The 25059-nt window shown below is 36.1% G+C and overlaps 1 protein-coding gene across 15 annotated transcripts in view; it reads right to left on the reverse strand.

Annotated features, from left to right (window-relative positions):
- LOC110609536 (disease resistance protein RPS2) overlaps positions 1 to 23395 on the reverse strand; it is a 44101-nt gene extending 20706 nt beyond the window's left edge. For 5 of the 15 annotated variants that reach the window (XM_043954446.1, XM_043954454.1, XM_043954455.1 and 2 more), the window contains exons 1-3: positions 23055 to 23392; positions 22833 to 22899; positions 22491 to 22557 (exon numbers count right to left, since the gene is read on the reverse strand). The gene's annotated coding sequence lies outside the window, so the exon portion shown is untranslated. Of the gene's footprint in view, positions 1 to 22258; positions 22399 to 22490; positions 22558 to 22832; positions 22900 to 23054 lie in introns of those variants that run through there. The other 10 variants (XM_043954449.1, XM_043954450.1, XM_043954451.1 and 7 more) reach the window with 7 other exon arrangements.
- Positions 23396 to 25059: the final 1664 nt, after the last annotated feature.

A 25059-nucleotide genomic window follows, 5' to 3' on the forward strand; every position in this document is an offset into this window, starting at 1 on the left:
TGTGGAATCAGTAGCGGTTTGGATCAGATTACCTGGCTACCCCTGTATCTTTACAACAAGAAAATGCTCCACACAGTTGGCTTGTCAGTTGGTAAGCTTGTTAAAATCGTTGAAACCACCTTTGTGGCTTTAAAAGGGAAGTATGGGAGAATGGTTATGTCAGTGAATCTCACCAAGCCACTTTTCTCTAAAGTGGATATTAGGGGTAGAGTTCAGTTGATTGAGTATGAAAACCTACCTCAGATTTGTTTTTAATGTTGACAGGTAAGACACTCTATACCTACTTACGTTTTCAGAAAGGGTTGCTCTGATCTAGAAGCTTAAATGCAAAAGAGTAGACTCCTCCGATGTTGGAGACTGCCTATGAGGAATGGATGGTTGTGACTTGTAGAGGAAGGAAAGTGCATTCTAGGAAAGTTTTGGAGAGCATTAATCAGGCTGGCAATGGATCTCGATTTGATTCCTTAACAAAAGATGCAGAGATGGAAACTCTAGCTTATGAGAATAAATCAGTTGATGCCATATTTATGGCTAGTATTAGGCCTGTCCCTATAATGGATACCCATGAAAAGGGAAGGTCAAATATGCTAAAAAGGCAGATATACATCGAGTAGGGGCACAATCGAAGCAAAAAGGACAGGGTGGAGATCCTAGGAAAACGTATGCTCCTTCAGATCAACACGCTAGCAGATTCCCCTCATATGTCAAATCCCATGTAGAGTCCTCATGCAGATATCTCATGCATGAAGACTTTCTTAGACCCTACGAATCATTTTGTCGTTAGTGTTGGGCCCTCGGCGAAAGCTATAAATAAGGAGGCCTTTAACCAAAGCCATAAGAGTGGGACCTCGGTTAAAAATAAGAACACTATTATGCATAGCAAACCACCAAACACAAGCCTTAGCTCCTATTTGATTCCCTTTTCCTCTATACCAAGCTTACTCTATAGTGATGGGGCTCTTACGTAGGAAGTTTTACCATCCATCTCCACTCAGCTGGCCGTGGATGAGGAAATGAGGGAAGACCAAAATGGTGACAGTGAAGATATGGACCAGGTCAACATTTGTAGTGATTTTGAGAAGGAACCATTTGTGGATCCTTACCTACAAGACTGAGGTTTGGTTTTGTTGTTTCTCGTTCTCTCTTCTCTTACATTTTTAATATGTCTGTGTTTATATGGAACTGCCAAGGAGCATGAAGCTCCCCTTTCTTTAATGCTTTCAGGTTATTTGTGGAGAAACATTTGTCGGATCTAGTCGTGTTGTTGGAACCACGAATCAGTGGCGACAAAGCAAATACATTTATAGGAAAAACGAGTTTCTCTTATACTCACATATTTGAAGCTCAGGGTTTCTTTGGGGGTATATGGTTCTTATGGATAGGAAATTGAGATATTCAAATTATTCTCAATAATGGGAAATTTGTGCATATGGCTATTTCTGATAACAATACCTTTCTCATGTATCTAACGACTATGTATTGGAGCCTAGTGGCTTATTCAAGGAAGCTTATTTGAAAAAATATACAGTCACTTCTTTTGCTTATGAATAGGCCTTGACTTTTAGCCGGTTATTTCAAATCTCTTCTAAAGTCTAAAGAAAGAAGGGGTGACTCATCCCACAGGATAAGGATTTCTTGTGATTTTGCTGATTGGTTTAGAACTCTCATCTTATTGATTTGGGTTATAGGGTGATCAAATATAATTTAGCCACATTTTTATCATAAATATTATTGCTTATTTACACATTTTTCAGTTTAATTTATGGTTTTTATCTTGTTTTTACAGAAAATGAAGAAATTGGAAAATGGGAGAAAAAGTGCAGAAAATTTACAAAAGGATGATTTGCCCAGTGATTTGCCCAAGATCACCAGACAATCTGCTCCAATCACTGCCCAAATCAAGCTAAAGCAGAAACCCGGAGGCAACAGACAGCAGTGATATGGGCAGGTGATTTGCCCCAGACACTCGAAGATCACTGGGCAAATCACTCGCAGAGACATACTGGACTGACTCACAGAAAAGTGATTGGGTCAGTGATTTGCCCAATCACTTGAAGAAACTGGTCAAATCACCGGGCAAATCACTTTGACAGCAGAAGTTGACAGCAGAGGCGGGAAAACAGCTGGAAACCGAATTTCAAGTTTTCAGAAGTCCAAATCCAATCCAATCACTGCCAACACAATTCCAAGAGCCACGAAAGAGTTTCTCATCCAAGGAATTCCAATTGCAATAAAAATCAACATCAAAAGAGGAGTCAAACACCAAATCAAAGAGGGATTTCAAAACCCTAGATAGATAGAATTCTTCAGCTATAAAAGGAAGAGCCTCAAAACCAGCAAGCATCTTCTGATCTTTTTCAGCATCTGCCATCCTCGAAAATTCTCCAGCAACACAGCAGAAACTTTCTTTCTTTCTTTTCTTCTTTATTTTGTGTATTTTAGTCACCATGAGTGGCTAAATTCATTATTTTCTAGTTGAAGTTGAGAATATTCAGATTTGTGATGAATTGGGAGGTTTAATACTTCATTGTTGAACTCTTGTTTGTTTCAATATTTATGCAATTTGATCTATCCATAATTATTACTTAGCTTTTAGAATCAATAAGGGCCCATTGCTTTTAAATTGCTTAAGTGATATTGTTTGAATGATTTAGGTCCGTAATTGCTTGGGTTGTTCAAATACACATTTAATCAAGTTGCATAATCTAAATTTGACCACGCGGTTGGCAAGGATAGAATTGGGTTTCTCTAAGTCTTAATGCGATCAACGGTTGTTCGATGCTAAATGCCCCAAGGACGTTCCTTGGCAACTTGTTGATCAGTGTTTGATTAGCGAACGTTTCCTAATCAAACTAGAACTAAGGAGGAATTTGGATTGTGAGAAGCGTCTTCTACAACCAAAACTGATTTATTGAAATCAAATAGGAGTCTTTAATAATCGATGATCAATTCTGAACAAACTGAAATAGACTCACACTTCAACTAGAATCCTTTTCCCATTGAAATTCTCATCTATTTAAATTATCGCTTTCTTTTGCCATTTAATTCACTATTATCAAATCAAACCCCCCTCTTTTAATTATTTGTTATTTACTTATCTTGGTCATTATTAGGAAGATCTTTAGTGTCAATTCCCTGTGGTTCAACCCTATTGCCACTATCTACAAATTTATTTGTTGATTGATTAATAGGTTTATTTTTGACGACTTCGACAACCGCCTATCAAAAATTGGCGCCGTTGCCGGGGAGTTGATTAAAACTAACGTATTTTCCCTTTATGACCAGGTCTGGCCGTAAAGACACTCTTCTTTACGACCCTGAGATTGAAAAAACTGCCAAGCACTTAAGGAAGCAAGCAAATTTGAGGAACCAAGCCTCAAAAGCATCTTCATCAGCAACACCATCTCATAGAGCTGTTACTACACCTGCTGATTTTTCTGCACCAGCAAATTCACCTACTTCTGCACCAGTTGAAGCACTTGCTGTCACATCTGCCCCTGCTGCAGAAATTTTTTCACCAGCAGACTCTCATACAGCCACTGCTGCATTTGAACCTGATACCCGATTCCAGGTTATGGCAGAAAATCCAGCAATGGCGGCACCACCTGCTGCACATGTACAAGCTGAAAATCAAGCCAGAAACGTGCCCATCCAAGCACCTCAGCCACGGGAAAGAACTCTCGGAGAGCTAGCTGAACCAGCAGGAGACCTAGCACCCTTATGCATTGCATACCCCCCATTGACAGCACCTTTTGAACTAAAGACAGGTCTGATCCATCTCCTTCCCAAGTTCAGAGGCCTAGAAAATGAAGATCCTCACAAGCATTTGAAAGCATTCCATGTTGTGTGCTCGACCTTGAGACCCCAAGGCATTCCAGAAGAGGATATCAAACTTAGAGCCTTCCCTTTTTCCCTTGACGACTATGCCAAAGAATGGCTATTCTACTTGCCACCCGGATCCATCACATCATGGACTGATATGGTAAGAGCATTCTTGAAAAAATTCTTCCCAACCTCAAAAGCCATAGGAATCCGTCGAGAGATAAGTGGCATAAGGCAAAAGCACTCTGAAGGCTTATATGAGTACTGGGAGAGATTCAAAAAGTTGTGCACAAGCTGTCCTCAACATGATATTCCCGACCAATCTCTCATTGAGTACTTCTATGGAGGTCTGCTTCCCTCAGAGAGAAAATTTATTGATGCAGCATATGGAGGATCAACTGAGAGAAAATCACCTCAAGAGATGAGGGACTTAATTTCCACCATGGCTGCAGCTTCTCAGCAATTTGGAGATCAAGAACAGCCATCAAGAAGAGTGAATGAGGTGAGTACATCTGATTTGGCATCCCAAATTTCTGATCTCACAAATGCTGTCCGTAGCCTTGTTGTGGGTCAAACCCAACAAGTCCAGCAGATTCAGCAGCCCAAGACATGTGGAATATGTGCCAACAACCACCCTACTGATCTATGTCCTTCCCTTCAAGAGGAGGACCAGCAAGTCAATGCTATTGGAGGCTTCAATGGGCAAAGAAGGTATGATCCCTATGCAAATACTTATAATCCAGGCTGGAGGGACCATCCAAATTTCAGTTATGCAAGGGGAAACCAATACCCAAGCTACCAGCAAAGGAACCAAGCTCAAGCCGCACCCCAGAACTCCAATGCATCTCTTGAGGAGATTGTGAAGAATCTAGCAAATACGGTGCAAAATCTTGAGAAGCAAGTGAGCCAAATGGCCACTTCAATGAGCAAATATGAATCCCAAGGGAAGCTACCCTCCCAAACTGAGATAAATCCAAGGCAAAATGCTAGTGCCATCACATTGAGGAGTGGAAAAGAGTTACAAGACAATAGGGCTGAAAAATTGCAAAAACAGACCATGGAAGAAATTCTGCCAGAAAGTGATCAGGGCAGTGATTTGCCCAACTCACTCGTAGGAACTGACCCGATCGCTGGGCAAACTAAGCTGTCCAGCAGTGATTTGCCCAATTCAGCAGAGAAGGCAGAAAGTGATTTGCCCAAATCAACAGACCAGGCAGAATCAAGTCAAAGGCAGAAACAGCAACCTATGGAGAAATTCAAGGTACCTCCTCCCTTCCCAAAGAGATTTGCAAGGTCCCAAAAGGAGAAAGAGGAAAAAGAGATATTGGAGACACTTCGCAAAGTGGAAATTAACATTCCCCTACTTGATGCTGTGAAGCAAATTCCAAGGTATGCCAAATTTCTCAAAGAGCTATGCACCAACCGAAGGAAACTTGCTGAACGTGAAAAGGTAAGTGTGGGGGAGTGTGTTTCAACTGTCATCCAAAGGAAACTTCCAGTCAAATGCAAGGATAGAGGAATGTTTGCGGTTTCATGCAAAATAGGCAATGTGGGAATAAAGAAGGCCATGTGTGACCTTGGAGCTTCAATAAATGTCATGCCTCTGTCTATTTTTAACTTGTTGAATGCAGGTACACTCAAGGGCACCAGCATTGTGATCCAATTAGCTGACCGATCCATTGTCTACCCCAAAGGAGTGCTAGAAGATGTGTTGGTGCAAGTGGACCAATTAGTCTTTCCAGCAGATTTTTATGTTATTGACATGGAGGAAGACAAGAGCAACACCACCTCTGATATCTTACTTGGGAGACCATTCTTGAGCACAGCAAGAACAAAAATTGATGTGCATGATGGCACATTGACCATGGAGTTTGAAGGGGAAATTATAAAATTTAATGTTTATGATGCCATGAAATTCCCCAATGATGTTTCTCCTGTTTATGGCCTTGATGTTATTGATGATTTAAGTCAAGAAGTTTTTGATTTTGATCAAGAAAACTTACTTTATGACGGTCTTTGCAGGAGAGAAGAAGTGGACAGCAACATCACTGAAGCAGAAAAAACAGCAGACTGCTGTAACTTGCTGGATGTGGGTGATTTGCCCAGTGATTTGCCTAGAACACCAGAAAATCTGCTCAAATCACAGACCAAATCAGACAGTAAGCAGACAGAAAACCAGCAGACAGAGAATGCACCAGATCTGAAACCCTTGCCTAGCCACCTCAAATATGCCTACTTGGGAGCTGGAAATACACTTCCAGTAATTATTTCCAACCAGCTCAGCCAAGAAGAAGAGGAAAAGCTCCTGGATGTGTTGAGGAAACACAAAAAGGCAATTGGGTGGACATTGGAGGACATAAAGGGTATCTCACCCTCAACATGCATGCATCGGATACTTATGGAGGATGAGTGCAAACCTGTTCGTGAGGCACAAAGAAGGCTGAATCCACCTATGATGGAGGTTGTAAAGAAGGAGATTGTGAAGCTCCTAGACATTGGGGTAATCTACCCCATTTCTGACAGTAAGTGGGTGAGTCCCATCCATGTGGTACCAAAGAAGACCGGGATTACCATTGTCCCTAATTCTGAAGGAGAGCTAGTACCCACTCGTGTGCAAAATGGGTGGAGAGTTTGCATGGACTACAGGAAACTCAACACAGCCACAAGGAAGGACCACTTTCCCTTGCCCTTCATGGACCAAATGCTTGAGAGACTTGCTGGAAAAAGCCATTACTGCCTCCTAGATGGATATTCGGGATTTTATCAAATCCCCGTTGCACCTGAAGACCAGGAGAAGACCACTTTCACATGCCCATTTGGCACCTTCGCATTTAGGAGGATGCCCTTCGGTCTTTGGAATGCACCAGCCACTTTCCAAAGGTGCATGATGAGCATTTTTTCTGACTATGTGGAGGAGATCATTGAAGTCTTCATGGATGATTTTACGGTATATGGCAACTCATTCCATGAATGCCTTATCAACTTGGATAAGATACTTCAAAGGTGTTTGGAGACAAACTTGGTTCTCAACTATGAGAAGTGCCACTTCATGGTCAGCCATGGCTTAATCTTAGGCCATATTGTTTCAGCAAAAGGGATTGAGGTGGACAAAGCCAAAATTGACACCATAAAAAATCTGCCCTACCCAACCAACATTAGGGAGATTCGATCATTCCTTGGACATGCTGGTTTTTACAGGAGGTTTATCAAGGATTTTTCTAAAATAACTCAGCCTCTTTGCAGATTGTTACAGCAGGATGTACCCTTCAACTTTGATGATAGCTGCAAATCAGCCTTTGACTTGATCAAATCACTCCTAATTTCTGCCCCAGTCATCCAGCCACCTTATTGGACCCTACCATTTGAGATCATGTGTGATGCCAGCAACTTTGCTGTAGGTGCAGTATTGGGACAGCGTATAGGTAACTCTCCTCATGTCATTCACTACGCCTCACGCACCCTAGATGCTGCACAATGCAATTATTCCACCACGGAAAAAGAGTTGCTGGCTGTTGTGTTTGCATTGGAGAAGTTTAGACCCTATCTACTTGGGACAAAAGTGATTATATACTCAGATCATGCTGCACTAAGGTATTTAATCAAGAAAAAGGAGTCCAAACCTAGGCTGGTGAGATGGATATTGCTGTTACAAGAGTTCGACTTGGAGATCCGTGACAAGAAAGGCAAGGAGAACCTTGTGGCTGATCACCTCAGCAGAATTCTGACCGAGATGGAGACATGCCCCATCAATGAAACCTTCCCTGATGAACACCTCTTAGCTGTCCAAGAAGAGGAACCATGGTATGCTGATATTGTTAATTTCCTTGCCATAGGTGATTTGCCCACTGATTTGCCCAAACACATAAGAGACAAGATCAAGAAAGAGGCAAGGTATTATGTGTGGGATGAACCTTACCTATGGAAGCATTGTGCAGACCAAGTCATAAGGAGATGCATCTCAAACCATGAGATCACTTCTGTCCTAACTTTCTGCCACTCTTACAGCTGTGGAGGTCACTTTGGGCCACGCAAGACAGCCTTGAAAGTCCTTGAAAGTGGGTTATTTTGGCCTAACATATTTAGAGATGCTTATTTATTTTGTAGGTCATGTGCAAGATGCCAACAAACAGGAAACCTTGGCAATAGAAGTGAAATGCCACAAACACCCATCATGGTGTGTGAAATCTTTGACATATGGGGCATTGACTTCATGGGACCATTCCCACCTTCCTTTGGCAACACCTACATACTTCTTGCTGTGGATTATGTGTCCAAGTGGATTGAGGCCAAGGCAACAAGGGCTGATGATGCAAAAACAGTGTGTGATTTTGTAAAGTCCCACATTTTCTCAAGATTTGGACTGCCCAAGGCCATAATCAGTGACCGAGGCACCCATTTTTGCAACAAGGTGGTGGAAACTCTCCTAAAGAAGCACCATGTCATCCATAGAACCTCTACCGCCTATCATCCTCAAACAAATGGGCTGGCTGAGGTATCAAATAGAGAGATCAAGTCAATCTTAGAGAAAACAGTCTGCCCAAATCGCAAGGACTGGAGTGTGCGCCTAAATGATGCCTTATGGGCATATAGAACAGCATATAAAACCCCAATTGGGATGTCTCCATATAGGCTGATTTATGGGAAAGCATGCCATCTTCCTGTGGAACTTGAACACAAAGCCTATTGGGCTGTGAAGAGATGCAATCTTGATGAAAAAGAGGCTGGAATTCACAGGAAATTGCAGATTCAAGAACTTGAGGAGATTAGGCGTGATGCATATGAAGCTTCATGGGATTATAAAGCAAGGACAAAAGCCTTCCATGACAAAAACATCTCCAGAAAACACTTCCAGGTTGGTGATAAGGTTTTGCTTTTTGATTCAAGGTTCAAATTATTCCCTGGAAAACTTCGGTCAAGGTGGATTGGACCATTCTTGGTTGAACATATCTATCCACATGGAGCTGTTGACATTCGAAGCCCACAAACGAGCAAAGTTTTCAAAGTTAATGGGCATCGTTTGAAGAGATTCTATGAAGGTTTTACTGTTCATGTTGTGGAGGAGGTCCCCTTGGATCCACCTTCCCAAGATTGCTGAGCAAAAACTGAAGTCCAGCCCAAGACAGAAAACAGGGCACTACTGGGAGGCAGCCCAGAGACAGTGATTTGCCAAGTGATTTGCCCACTGCTTGCCCAAATCGCCTGGCAAATCGACTGAATGTACCATAATCATAAGTGATCAGGGCAATGATTTGCCCAATTGCCCAGATAAAGTGACCAGATCACCAGTCCCATCGCAAAATCAAGCACATCATCAGCAAAGGGCGTGAACAGTACCAGCCCAGCAACTGCAAAGGAGGAGTGATCTGGCCAAAGTGATTTGCCCACCTGGGCAAATCACCCTGTCAAGAATCCAGATGGCCAGCATTAAATGATCAGGGTAGATCACATACCCAAATCACTTTAAGTAGTTCTTTTCTTTTATTCTTTTAATTTTTACGCTATCTACTGTTTTTGTCTCTTCTTCTTCAAGATTCTCTTCTCCGACCACCACTCACCCACCGGCAAACTTAAGACCACCATGGTAAGAATTAAGATGAAGGCCACCGGCGGACCGTTCATGTGGAAGAAACTAGGGCTGCCGAAACCCATCCCCACCGACAGTGACGATGAAGCATGGGACACCACTCCACCTGCCGCCACCAGCACCGAAACGCCACCGGCTACTGAACCAGCAACAGGACGCACCGACTTACCGGCTGTCCAGACATATCGCCGGCAAAAGAAACGACAAAGAACGCCGCCACCACCATCCACAATGGCCTCGACGGCAAACCCTGCCGGCGAAATGCCACCAGAAACCACCACTTCCTCCGACCATGGCCAGAAACGGCCAAGAACACAGTCGCCACCTCCACCGCCGAGAGCAGAGCCAGAACCAGAAACCACCGTGGCCATACATACCGCAGGACACAAAGAAAGTGGTACGCCCACTGATTTCACCACTGATGCGCCCAGCAATGTGCCAAGCGTTGTGCCTAGCAATGTGCCCACTGATACGCCCACTGATGCGCCCACGGACTTACCAAGTGATACGCTCAGCGATGTGCCCAACGACACACTCAATGATATGCCCAGCAATTTGCCCAGCGATTTGCCCAGGCCAACATACCCAGATCACATCGTCAAAGCCCTGACATTCAACAAAATTTCTGAGCGCACCAGGCTGCTTAAAATTTCACCCCTACCATATCACCCAGGTAAGTATATCCATCATGCCACCCTTGGGGCACTGAGACTCCATTCCCAGGTACGTTCTCTCATTTCTGCTATTGGCTGGGACACCTTTTTCCTCCTGCGCATGCCCTCTTTCCTTGAACTCACACATGAGTTCTTCACCACATTTTATTTTGATAAACCTGCCATGCATAACCTACACACACCAGGCACTATTGGATTTAGGTTATTGGGGAAGCGATTTCGCTTATCCCTGCAGGAATTCGGCATTGCCATGGGTTGTGAATGCCCTCAGTCCACCTGGGACTTCCCTGCTGAGTTTGATCCAAGCTCTGTGTATTTGGAATTAAGTGATAACCCACCAGGCTCATACTCACCCACCAGGTCCAAGGACCTTTACCTCAGAAACCCCAGCCTGAAATACCTCCACAGATTCCTGGCTTACACATTTTCTGGGAGGAAGGATGCTTCCAACATCCTGACCAGAACTGAGTTATATATTCTTTGGTGCATGCACACACACAGGAAAATACATCTTGGATACTGGGTTGCCACCCAACTATCCAGCATCATTCAGTATAACAGGCCACTGATTTTTGGTCCTTTGATCACTGCCATTGCAGTGAATCTCAAATTATTGCACCCAGCACATACTGACCTCTCCCCCACCCCCAAAACAACCCCCTTGGACCTTCGCACATTAGATGATATGGGGTTGCTTTGCAAGGTGGGGGATATTTTTTCCATTGCACCTGCAGGTCCAGTAACACCACGCCATGAGCGTGTCTTCAGAAGGAACAAAGCCACCACAAGCACCACCACCCAGCAGCCAGCCTCCATAGCAGCCCCTGCAGATGAGACAGCACAGGAAAAAGGGCAAGAACCAGCAAATGAGCCACCTCCAGCAGCTCCCCAGCAGGATGCTCCTCAGCCACCTGAAGACGAAGCCCCCAACCAGACAGTAGAGGCTCGTCTCAGTCGAATTGAGGATCGCATGCACAGGATGGAGCACTTGTTGGACCTGCTGGTGGACCATTTTCTGCCCCAGCACCGTGACAGATAGCGATCTGCCCAGTGATTTGCCCAGTGCTTGCCCAAGTCACTGGTCAAATCACTCACAGGCCAGGAAGTCCCTTTCCCTTTTCTCCTTCAATTTTCTATATTTATATTCAAACATTGAGGACAATATTTGGGATAGGTGTGGGGGTACTGGAGAGTATTTATTCACTGATCACACCATCTTTTGATTTGTTTCTTTATTTGTTTCTTTTTGTTTCTTTTTGTTTCTTTTTGCATTGTTCTTACCCCTTTTTTCACACACCAGAATTTTTTTTCACACTCCTAGCACACACACAGAATTTTGTAGCTATTTGCTCTACTCAACATAGATAACAAAGTTGAAAGAGTGCCCTTATCTCATGACCCCATTGATTTGTCACCCCTTTAAGACTAATTTGAATCATTCACAGTATGTTACCTTCACTTAGGGAGTTCTTTTCTTGAATTGAATCCTCAAAATTGCTGTGGTCAAGGGAAATAAAAATATAAAATACATGCAAATAAAAAGTTGGTGTAACTCCCTATGAGCTGATTTGCCCAAACTGTCATGAAAATAAAGGAAAAAGAAAAATCAGCACAAAGCACATATCATAAACCTGTTCCAATGGCCAAATAAGCTATGAACAGAGCTAGTAGCCACTTGAACAAGTGACTAACTGAGTAACCGGGGGTGTATCAGCCATGTACACAATCGCGTAAAAAGGTTAGTGACTTTTTCAGGCAAGGATAAGAATAAGTGCTGCTGAAAATAAAAATAAAATAAAATAGAAGGAGAAAGAGAGAAGAAAAGGTGGCAAGTCACTCCTAGGGGTTGCATTAAACCTAACATAAAAGAATAAGCATGATTGAGTCAAAAACCTTTCTCTTGACCATGGTAGATGAAAGGAAACAAGGAAAGAAGAGGATGACCTTGGTGCATGTACCCTATACTGTGATACTTCAGCTTAGGAGTCTAGGGGGGGCTGATTAAGTGGTACTTAGGCTCTAAAGAAAAAGGGGCTTGATTGGCTAAGTTATTTGTTGCTTGAGGACAAGCAAAAAGCTAGGTGTGGGGGTATTTGATCAAATATAATTTAGCCACATTTTTATCATAAATATTATTGCTTATTTACACATTTTTCAGTTTATTTTATGGTTTTTATCTTGTTTTTACAGAAAAGGAAGAAATTGGAAAATGGGAGAAAAAGTGCAGAAAATTTACAAAAGGATGATTTGCCCAGTGATTTGCCCAAGATCACCAGACAATCTGCTCCAATCACTGCCCAAATCAAGCTAAAGCAGAAACCCGGAGGCAACAGACAGCAGTGATATGGGCAGGTGATTTGCCCCAGACACTCGAAGATCACTGGGCAAATCACTCGCAGAGACATACTGGACTGACTCACAGAAAAGTGATTGGGTCAGTGATTTGCCCAATCACTTGAAGAAACTGGTCAAATCACCGGGCAAATCACTTTGACAGCAGAAGTTGACAGCAGAGGCGGGAAAACAGCTGGAAACCGAATTTCAAGTTTTCAGAAGTCCAAATCCAATCCAATCACTGCCAACACAATTCCAAGAGCCACGAAAGAGTTTCTCATCCAAGGAATTCCAATTGCAATAAAAATCAACATCAAAAGAGGAGTCAAACACCAAATCAAAGAGGGATTTCAAAACCCTAGATAGATAGAATTCTTCAGCTATAAAAGGAAGAGCCTCCAAACCAGCAAGCATCTTCTGATCTTTTTCAACATCTGCCATCCTCGAAAATTCTCCAGCAACACAGCAGAAACTTTCTTTCTTTCTTTTCTTCTTTATTTTGTGTATTTTAGTCACCATCAGTGGCTAAATTCATTATTTTCTAGTTGAAGTTGAGAATATTCAGATTTGTGATGAATTGGGAGGTTTAATACTCCATTGTTGAACTCTTGTTTGTTTCAATATTTATGCAATTTGATCTATCCATAATTATTACTTAGCTTTTAGAATCAATAAGGGCCCATTGCTTTTAAATTGCTTAAGTGATATTGTTTGAATGATTTAGGTCCGTAATTGCTTGGGTTGTTCAAATACACATTTAATCAAGTTGCATAATCTAAACTTGACCACACGGTTGGCAAGGATAGAATTGGGTTTCTCTAAGTCTTAATGCGATCAATGGTTGTTCGATGCTAAATGCCCCAAGGACGTTCCTTGGCAACTTGTTGATCAGTGTTTGATTAGCGAACGTTTCCTAATCAAACTAGAACTAAGGAGGAATTTGGATTGTGAGAAGCGTCTTCCACAACCAAAACTGATTTATTGAAATCAAATAGGAGTCTTTAATAATCGATGATCAATTCTGAACAAACTGAAATAGACTCACACTTCAACTAGAATCCTTTTCCCATTGAAATTCTCATCTATTTAAATTATCGCTTTCTTTTGCCATTTAATTCACTATTATCAAATCAAACCCCCCTCTTTTAATTATTTGTTATTTACTTATCTTGGTCATTATTAGGAAGATCTTTAGTGTCAATTCCCTGTGGTTCGACCCTATTGCCACTATCTACAAATTTATTTGTTGATTGATTAATAGGTTTATTTTTGACGGCTTCGACAACCGCCTATCATAGGGTTCCCACATTTACTTGGAAAAGAGGAACTCTATTGCAATGGCTGGACAGGGCTATTTGTAATGAGCAATGCCAGCTAAGGTACCCAGAAGCCTGTGTTTTTTACCTCCCCTGCACTTAAAGTGATCGTAGACCTCTTCTCATCAAGTTTCAAAGCTTTTTTTTCCTACTTTAGGTACTAAACCACCATTTGGATTTTAGGTTACCTGGATGACTCATAATGATTTTGACTCCCTGTTGGAAAATAATTGGATCCCTAATGAGTTAATTATGAATAATCTCGGCAATCTCATGACTAAGTTGAAATCATAGAACATGAGTATGTTTAGGAATGTGTTTCAAAAAAAAAAAAGCTGCTCTTGGCTAGCATTGATGAAATCCAACATACACAAGAAGTGAGATTCTCAGGTGCCCTTCAAAAACTTGAGCTTGATCTTTGGCGAGATTTAGATATCATCATGCTTCGAGAGGAGATCATCTGGTATAAAAAAATCTAGAGCGAACTGAATTCAATGAAGGGATAAAAATAAGACGTTCTTTAACACCAAAACTTTATTGAGAAGAAAAAGGAATTGCATTGAGTTATTACAGAATGACCAAGGTTGGATTGATGATCAAAATGACTTTAGCAGTATCATATCTGGCCCATTTTTAAAAAAAAGGGCCCATAGCTATATATATATATATATAATTATTATTAAATAAAATAAAAAATAATAATTAATTAATTAAATTAAAATTAATTAAAAAAAAAAAGAATTAAAAGCTTTGGTTTCGGGATCTCCACCCTCTCAACCCAATCAACCCATAAACTTCCAAAATCCTCAACTAGATTCCGATTTAAACCTATATTCTACTCAGAAATTTAATAATTTCTTCTTGAGGCTCCAAAATTGGGTAGGTGAATATTATTCCTTTTATTCAAATTTTTACGATATAATTTATTTTTCTCTACCTTTTAATAGTGATTTTTGTGTTTTGAGAATTAAAAGGGTATATGTTTAGGTTAGACCCAATTAATGAGATTCAATATTTATTTTTGGGATTAATGATTTTTATAGGTTGATCTAAATAATATTTATAGGTTATTGAGTATTTTTGTTGAGTTTGTGTACTTTTTTTGGAGGTCTAACTATGCCGAAATACTGCCGAAATTTTCTTAAAAATACGTATAAAAATATATTTAAAAATTTCGTATTTTACATTTTATATTATCATCCTAAAATGTGTTGTCTATTATTTGATATATTATTTTTTTCTTTTTAATTCTAGAAGATGATCCAGCTTCCAAGATAGACAATAGGGGTACTCCTGCGACTTAGGTCTTTTCGTCCCCAGTACTGGTGAGTGGATAAATATATAACATTGATATTTTTCTTAAAGATATCTATATGTGTATATGTTATTTTGTTTATTAAAAATGGGAAAGGATAAAGTTAATTTACATTTTCTGAATGAATAAAAATTGAATTTTAAGCACAGCTGAATAAATAGCCGTTTACACTCTATATATGCACCAAACAGATAACACCTTGATGACAGGTGATTTATTTTCAGCACAATATATATATATATATATACTGTCTTTGGGACAGCGCTTGATATACAGACAGCCTTTGGGGCATATGTCAGGTGGTCACCCTTTGGGGTAGCTCTACACATGTGTATGACTAGTATTTCATTAGCTCTTGGGCCAAATTTGTCATCATAGAGCCTAAGATGCCAGCATTGCTCTCAGGCTGTCATTATTTTATTACACCTGAGATGCCAGCATTATCTACAAGGAGCATATTATGAGTGTATGCTGATTCTATTTTTCACAGTTTATTTTATATTGATTGAATTAAATTGTATTTATTCAGCTGACTTATTTTAGCTAAATATTTGGTACTATTAAGTACCTAAACTTATCTTTTCTCCTTTGTTATTTATTTATCCGCTCACTGAATATTTTGTACTCACTCTTATACTTTTAATATTACAGTTCCTTTTTGGTGATCCGCTTAGCAGTCCTCATCTCCTAGTTTGTCCTTCCTTCCACATCGTCCACTCAGAGTCTAGAGGAGGTCGGACCAATCCTAGGTCTTTTGTCATTTTTTTTTTGTAATTTTGAAAAATCATGTATAGATTGTACATCCAAGTAAAGAATGTTTTTTTGTTTAATGTATATATATTATGAATTGACTAGATCCACCATCAGTTTTCTCTTATATGTTTAATATTTGGAAATTATAGCAAGTTATATGTATTTATATGTATAAATATCAGGAAAAGTTCTGTCAGTTTTCCGGGTCATATCCGTCTCTACAGATTTGAGAATGGGTGTGACAAGCAACCATGCTTGTAACTTTTTTCGTTTGCTTTTCTAGGCTGGACATTCTGCACCCCCTTTATGGAATTACATGTAATTTTCCTACTCTCTCTCAAATTTATGTGATAGGTCTTATCTCTTTGGCAGCCACCAATGAGGCCAAGAAAGGCCTATTTGAAATGATGCCCTAGAAAGCTCCTGGCGTTAATGACTTTCATCCAAAATTCTTCCAAAACCATTGGTCCCTCATTGGTGATGACATTTGTGCCGAGGTAAACAAAGTTCTACAAGGGGTGCCCTTAATGATAATATAAATAATACTCTTATCTTCCATATCCATAAAGTCCCCATTCCTATTTCTATCAAACATTTCAAACCTATTGCTTTATACTTTGTCATGTATAAAATTATTACTAATGTTATTGGCCCCAACCAAACCAGTTTTGTTCTTGAAAGAAGAATTACAGATAATGTCATTATTGCGCAGGAGGTCATTCACTCCATTACTTAAAAAATAGGAGCTAAAGGGTTCCTTGCTATGAAAGTAGATTTGAAAAAAGTCTATGATAGAATTAGTTGGGCCTTCCTTTAGGAGACGCTTTCTGAAGCAGGTCTCCCTTCAAATTTCATATGTACAATCATAAACTATGTTATTTCAATTTCTATGTAGGTTATATGGAATGGAGCTTTGACCGAAGAATTTTGTCCAACCATATGTTTAAGATAAGGAGAACTTCTATCCCTTTACTTATTCATCAATTGTATAGAAAGACTGGCTCATGACATTTCTGATGTGGTGAATAAGGGAGACTAGAGGCCCATTATTCTTGGTAAAGATAGCCCTCCCATTTCCCACTTACTTTTTGCTGATGACCTTATTCTTTTTGCAGAGGTCTCAAGTGCACAAGTAGAAACTATTATTAATGTTTTAAAGAATTTCTGCACTAGTTCTGCTCAGAGGGTGAATTTGGACAAAAATCACGTCTACTTTTTCAAAAATATTTCCCTACAGGATAAGAGAGTCTTTAACAACAAATCGGGAGACTGCTGCATTCTCGTGTCTCTAGATAGACTTATCAAGACATCATTAATAATATCAAGAACAAATTTGCCAAATGGGATAATAGAAAGCTCTCGCTTGTGAGTTGCATTATTCTTGCTTAATCGATTATCTCAGCTATTCCATTTTATGCCATGCAAACTTCTATTCTGCCAAGCCTTATTTGTGACGAAGTGGATAAGTTATGTAGACAATTCATATGAGGGAGCTCGGATGGTTCTAAGAAAGTCTCCTTGGTTCCTTGGAAGCAAGTCATTGAGCCCAAAGATTGTGGTGGCCTTAGTCTTAGATGTGAAAAAGTGACTAATCAAGCATACATGAAGAAACTTGCTTGAGTTGTGCTCATAAATAAAAGCACCATATGGGTTAGGATCCTTCACTCTAAATACAAGTTCAAATGTGAATACCCAACATCTATGCTTCACAAATACAATTGCTCTAACCTTTATAGAGGCACATGCTCGGTATAGGATGAATTCAAAGAAGGTATTGTGTGGACGCTGGACAATGGCAAGTCTATGAATTTTTAGTTGGGCTCTTAGCTCCAAGATGGACAAACTCTGGCAAAGCAAACCTTACATCCTCTACAGATTGGAATGCTCAAGAGATTAGTTTCTAACTAGAGAACAAAAAGTGGATTGGAAGGCTTTAGGAGATTTCTTGCCAACATCCTCTCTGCTTATGCTTACTGACCTCCCATCACTGATTGATAATATGACTCTCAAGACTATCTTTATTGGAGGTTTGATAGTACAAGAAGGGTAACCCTTGCTTCTACTCACTCTTTGCTTTCTAACCTTAATGATCATGACAAGGATGAAAATTGGAATCTCATCTGGCCATGGAGCAGGCCGCAACAAGTGAAAACATTCTTGTCTCTAGCCAACCATGACAGAGTTCTGATGAATGTCGAGTGAAGGAGGAAACATCTATACTCCTCAATGCTTTGTGAGATGTGCAGTCTAGACAATGAGACGTCTCTGCATGCTCTAAGGGACTACCTATCGGTTGCCCAGGTTTGGAGAAGGATTCTGCCGAAGTGCAGGGTGAGAGACTTCTTCAGTCAGGGTTCAATCAAGAGCCGGATGAGATGGAACTTAAAGCTCACTTTCAATACACGAGATAACATCTTCTTGCCTTTACTCTTCGGCTTGGTCGTCTAAAATTGTGGAAACATATCGCAACTCTATCTTTATGAGGGAGGTCATGAATTTGGATAATCTTATATATTGTGCTCTCACTGAAGCCAAAGAGACGTGCTTACCTCTAAGTAAGATCTCTAGCCATGGCATTTCTCCATATAAAACTGCACAAAGGGTCAATTGGCAGAAATCATTGGCGAACACAGTCAAGTTGAACACGGATGCAACGGTTACTAGAAATGAGCACCTTGCTTTTAGGGGAGGGATTTTCAGAGACTCGACAAGTGGTTGGGTCAAAGGTTTTATTGCTTCTCTGGACAGGAGATCAATCCTCAATGTTGATCTAGAAACAATCTTTCATGGCCTAAAGGTCGCGAAGGCTCTGGATTACAACAATCTCATTGTGGAAAGCGATAGTCTAAATGCTATTGATATGTTGAATGGTAAAACCTAGGTGAACGACGCTAATGCTTCAATACTTAGAACCATTCATGCTCTGTTCTCAGCGAGCTTAAGACTCAGTTCACTCATGCTCTACGAGAGAGTAACAGGCTGTGTAGATTATATGGCGAATTGGGCTACGAATATTAAAGTGAGGTTAGATATCATCGATCAGTCTTTGGACAGGTTATGGATATAGTCTCTTCAGAAGCTGCTGGATCACCGACATAGAACTAGGATAACTTCCTTTGTTCCTTTCCTCTCCTCACCAAAAAAAAAAAAATTATAATTGCTTCAATATGTATGGTAAGCTTAGCCAAGGGTCAGTTCTAATTCAGAACCATTATTCGACTCTAATTTGCGGATAAAACCAAAATCAATTTGACTTTTAATATTTTAAAAATGATTTTAATTTTTTATGATTTTATCTAGTTTTAAAGAAGATATGATTATGATTATTTTTAAGATTCCAAATCTAGTTAAGTTTAAATTTAAACTCTTAATTAATTTATATTATTAATTTGATTGTATGTTATGTAAACCTATCTTAATATGTTTATATTAAATCGGATATCTGAAAATATTCGATCAATCGTCATCCATAATTAATGATCATATAATTTAAATTTATTATTTCAGATATTTTTTATGTTAAGCTCTAAAATTTATTTAATTTATCATATAATAATATGTTCTAACTTAATTGTAAATACATATAATAGATAAATGTATATAATATATTGTAAACTAATTTTTATAATTAAATTTCTCAATTATATACATAAATTATTATCAAATTATTATAGTGCAATTATAAAATAAATTGTAAGTAAAATAAATAGTGTATTAATTATTAACTTTATCTTAATATAATAAAACTTAAAATTAATAATTTTTTTTTTATTTTACATTAAATATTTATTTTTAATTTTAGTTATTTACAATTTGATAGATAGGACTAATTTTTGCTTATCAAGTATTTTATATATATTATTTTTAAAATAATAAAAAATTATTATTAATAAAATTTTGTTTTTATCAAAAATATTAATACTCATTTATTTTAATATTTTCTTCTAAAAGTTAATACTCAGTTTATTTTAATTTTTATAAATTAAAAATTAATGTGTTAAAACTATTTTAAAATATACATTTAATTTATCAAATAATATGTTAGTCACTAAAGATTATTAGCTACAAAAATTTTATTGTAAAAAATTTTAAGATATAATTTAGGTTAATGTTTTAATAACATATTATAGCGACGAAATATATTTATTTAACAACAGAAAATTTTATCATTAAAACTTTTAAAATATAACTCATCCGCATTCAGAGGCTTAGTATGGTGGTAAATATATCTGAGTAAATATGAGAGATTTCAAGTTTTACTCTTCCAATCGCAAACCCCATTTCAAAAAAAATAATATAATTCACCCTAAAAATATTAGCCATAAATAATAGCAATGAAGAAATTTTGTGTAGTAACAGCAGCAACGTCACTAAATTTATTATGACTGATGATTTCAAATATGAATCACTAAAAATACTATTTTTTATAATTTTTTAAATATGAATTTTCTTTTATTTTGCAGTTAAATTTTTTAATTTTATTTTATATTATAATAAAAAATAATTTAATAGGATTAAATATTAATATAAACTCCCAATAATTTTAGTTAAAACTAGTTTTTTTTACTGTGTATTACATATTGTATAATGGTTATTTAATTAATTTATACATTTATTATTAATACTTTGTGTTACTACTAATTTTAATTATCTATATCTACACTATATATAAAAATGAAAAGAAAGAAATATTAAAATATTATACCACTAGATTATTTATTTATTTACTATTGAATTTAAATTTGAAAATAGATAAAGACTTTATTATTTAAAATAATTTAAATTTTAAAAGTTGTTCTCCTCGTTTGATAATTTTTATTTAATTTTTTTATTGGTATTCAAAAATTATTATTTATTTTTCTTTTATACATATAATTAATATATAAATTAACTATTATAATTTTACTTAATTTTATTTAGTATTACTATTTAAATATATTTTAATAATTCTTGTCTTAAAATTTTAACCTTGATATATTTTTGAGCATTAAAAACTTTGATATTTTTAATAAATCTAAAAATAAATTAAATAATAAAATCATTATCCATTATTATATATATAGGTTGTCATATAGAGAAGGATAATTATTAAAAATTAATAATTTTTATAATATTTAAATTTTAATAAATTAAAAAATAATTTTTTGAGATATGATTATTAAAGTAATAAATTTAAATATATTAAAATAGTTATCACACTATTAGATAATAAGTTCAAATTTAAAAGGTAAAAATTATAAGATATACAAAATAATTATCAACATATTAATAATTTTAAATCTAATAGTAAAATGATTATCATAATTTTAGGATTATCTAAATACTTAAAAAAATTTTAAAAATTCTAATATATTATCTTATGAAAATATTTTTATCCAATAAAATAATTATAAAATAATAAATTAATTATATAATTTTGTTGGATGGCTAACGAAAATGTCTTTATCTCCTTAATATTAAATTAATTATAGAATAATAAATTAATTAACCTCTATTTCAATAACATTAATAAATTTACTAATAAAAATTGAAATAATGCTAAAACCAATCGATAATTATCATAATAAAACATGTTAAATAATTATTCTCTCTTATTTTACATTATTATTATTATTATTATAAGGATCATACAACATATGACAATTATCAATGGTAAATAAAAATAATTAATTTAATTAATAAGAAAAATAAATTTATAAGATGATAATTAATCAATATAAAATTATGAAAATTTATATCTAATTTCATTTAGACCTTGAGGGATAGATAAGTTTTTTTTTTTTTTCTTATTCGAGAATTACTTTTCTAAATTTTTTTTGTTGAAAATTATTTTTTTCAATTTATTGTAATAGTCTTTTAAATTCATAATTTCTGAAAGTGTTATTAACTGTTTTTGTAAAAGATATATATATATATATATATATAACGATAGTCTGAGATGCACTCAGATATATAATCTAGTAGTATTAAGTTCTGCTCTCTCAATTTCTAATCCCACTTTAAAAAAATGATATTTTATAAGTGTTCAACAATTTTAATTTGAATAAAATATTAATATAATTTTTAATTAAATTAAAAATTTTAAATAAAAGTAAATTTATAATCATAATATAAAGGTAGGGGTATTTTTGATAAACTTAATATTCCCCTCTTTCCTACATTTAAATGTAGATATAAATTATAAATGGATAATTATTTTTTATTTACATGATTTTTTAAATACCTCTAAAAACAAGTAGTGCAGGACAAGAATCAATAAAAAACTATAAAATATTTTGGTTATTTCTTTTAGGATAAGGGGATTATTTTAATTTAATTTGATTATATATATTTTTCAAATAAGATTTTTAGTAAATTCTAAATTTTATAAGGATTATAATAAATATGATAAAGTATTATTAATTTCACATTAAAAATATATATTATCTCATCTTTGTTATGGTATATTATTTATATAAAATAAAAATTTTAATTAAGAATTGTTAATTAAAATTTAAATTATCAAACAGAAAAATTTGAAAAAAAAAAAAAAGAAAAGCAAATATATATCTGCATGAATTACCTAGAAAAAAAAATCATGCAAAGACATCCAAATTCATCCTATAATACAAAAAAAATATCAATTGAGTGAGACTATATCAATGGAAGTAAACGAAAATGATAAATTATTTGGAGCGAGAAAGTAATTTTACCAGCAAATGTACTGAAATGACAATGAGAATCTCAATTTTCTCACTTTGTTACTGGAATAACCAAGAGCTGGAACACAAATAATTAAGCCAAAAAAACATGAAAAACGAGTTAAAATTAAAAAAAAAAAAAAAGAAATAAAAGGAGGGCAAGTAAATAAAAAATAATTAAAAAATAGCTTTTAAAAAAATTAACTTATAACTAATAAAATTAAAAATAATAATAATAATGAACCTAGATCTGCATGAATTACCTAGAAAAAAATATATATCAATTGAGTGAGACTAATATCAATGGAAGTAAACAAAAATGATAAATTATTTGGAGCGAGAAAGTAATTTTACCAGCAAATGTACTGAAATGACAATGAGAATCTCAATTTTCTCACTTTGTTACTGGAATAACCAAGAGCTGGAATACAAATAATTAAGCCAAAAACACATAAAAAAACGAGTTAAAATTTAAAATAATAAAAAAAAGAAGAAATAAAAGGAGGGAAAGTAAATAAAAAATAATTAAAAATTAACTTATAACAAATAAAATGAAAAATAATAATAATAATGAACCTAGATCTGAAGAATAAACCAAGATCTGCAACATGTAGAGTCCTTTGGAGCGGTGATTTTGATGAGAATGATCAGCAGGCATGGGATGAGTAGCTAGCTAGCAAGCAGGAACTCTTCCATCTCTTTACACACAGCAACAGCAACAGCAACGGCAACGAACGGCAATGGCAAAAGGATCAGCCAGTGCAGAAAGCTCAACCAGAGGCAGGTATCCAATGATAAAAAATAGCTATTAGCTTAGAAGATCGATGCATATCAGAGAATATAAAAGCAAGGGAAAGGAAGGGAACATCAATAATTCACTAACCATGTCTTTTTAGGTGTTCCCAAATTGAAATAAAAGCTAATTAATCTTATATATTAAGTTAGAATTACTTTTAACTTTTATTTAAAAAAATATATATATAAAACTTAACTCTTTTATTTGATAGAAATATCAAAACTTTTATATCCTCTCCATATAGTATTAGCTTTTATGTAATGCATTCCACGTCATTTGTAATTATTGTACATGCTAATTATTATTTTTTATATGTTTATTATTAAATTTTATATATAATATAATAATATTGTGAAATAATTGTGGTTGCTTGATAAACCTTTTTCCAAATCAAGGTCAGGTTCAGTTTATCTACGTAAATCATGTGAACTGGCGGATTAATCCAAATAATACTGGTCACTTTTAATAAAAATAATTATCGGTTAGAAAGAAGTATATATAAACCCTATATCAAAACTGTCCATTCCTATCATTTTTTACGTATAATTTTAATTTTCACTCCAAATTAATCACTTAAATTTTATACCTTTTCAGTTATGTTATTTAACTCTAATTTCTTTATTAAAATTACTCAAACTTTCATTTTTACTTTTTTTTTATCTATTGTTTCAGGTTTTCATATTAATATATATAAATATTTTTTTTTTCCTTTTTATCATCCATTTTCTAATTATGTTCACTATATTGGGTCTGACTATTTCAAAATTGTTAGTGTTTTGCTAATAAACTCCTAGTAATTAGAAGTCAAGTAGATAGAGTTAGTTTTGAATTAGTCTGTAATAAACACTACTGAGTTGTAAGTGGTTGTTACTAGTAATCTTATCATGTAAAGGCCATAAAAGTCTAATGTTGCTTAATAAATAAAAGATTTTCTTTTAGACCTCTATGTGTATAATTAAGAACTTTTCAAATTTGGTATCAGAGTCACAAAGAGGTCTGTAATGCTCAAACACTGCGAGTGTAGGTGAGTGTGTGACAATGACTGAAACTAACAGCTTCGCACAAGAATGCATTCCCAAGTTTAACGGGACTTCACACAAGCATGCATTACCAAGTTTAACGGGAATTATGATCATTGGAGTTCGATGATGGAAAATCTCCTTAGATCAAAGGAGTACTGGAGTGTCGTCCAAAAAGGTTACACAGAACCAGATGATGAAGAAGCACTGACACCAGTTCAGAAGAAGACCTTAGAAGAAACAAGGTTAAAGGATTTGAAGGCCAAGAATTATCTCTTCAATTCCATTGACAAGACCATTCTGAAGACAATTTTGCAAAAGCAAACGGCCAAACAATTGTGGGACTAAATGAAGGTTAAGTATCAGGGGAATGCTCAGGAGCAGCGTGCTCAGCTTCAAACTCTTCGTACTTGCAAGATTACATATCAGGAGAAGGACTTTCAGAAGAAGAAGATGAGTCAAACAATCTTGCGATGTTTGCTTCCTATGAAGATCCTTGTTCCTTTGAAGAAGCAACAACAGAAGAAAAATGGAGAAAAGCTATGACTACGAGATGGAGTCTATTGAGAAGAATGAGACCTGGCAGCTTACACAACCAATAGTTGGGGCAAAGAAAATCAGTGTCAAATGGGTTTTCAAGATCAAACGGAAGGAGAATGGTGAGGTGGACAAGTACAAGGTTGGGGTGTGTACCAACTTGATGTTAAAAGTGCATTTCTTCATGGTGAATTGGATGAGGATGTGTATGTGGAGCAGCCAATGGGAT

This window comes from Manihot esculenta, chromosome 2 (assembly GCF_001659605.2).
Source record: "Manihot esculenta cultivar AM560-2 chromosome 2, M.esculenta_v8, whole genome shotgun sequence".
NCBI classification, from domain to species: Eukaryota; Viridiplantae; Streptophyta; class Magnoliopsida; order Malpighiales; family Euphorbiaceae; genus Manihot; species Manihot esculenta.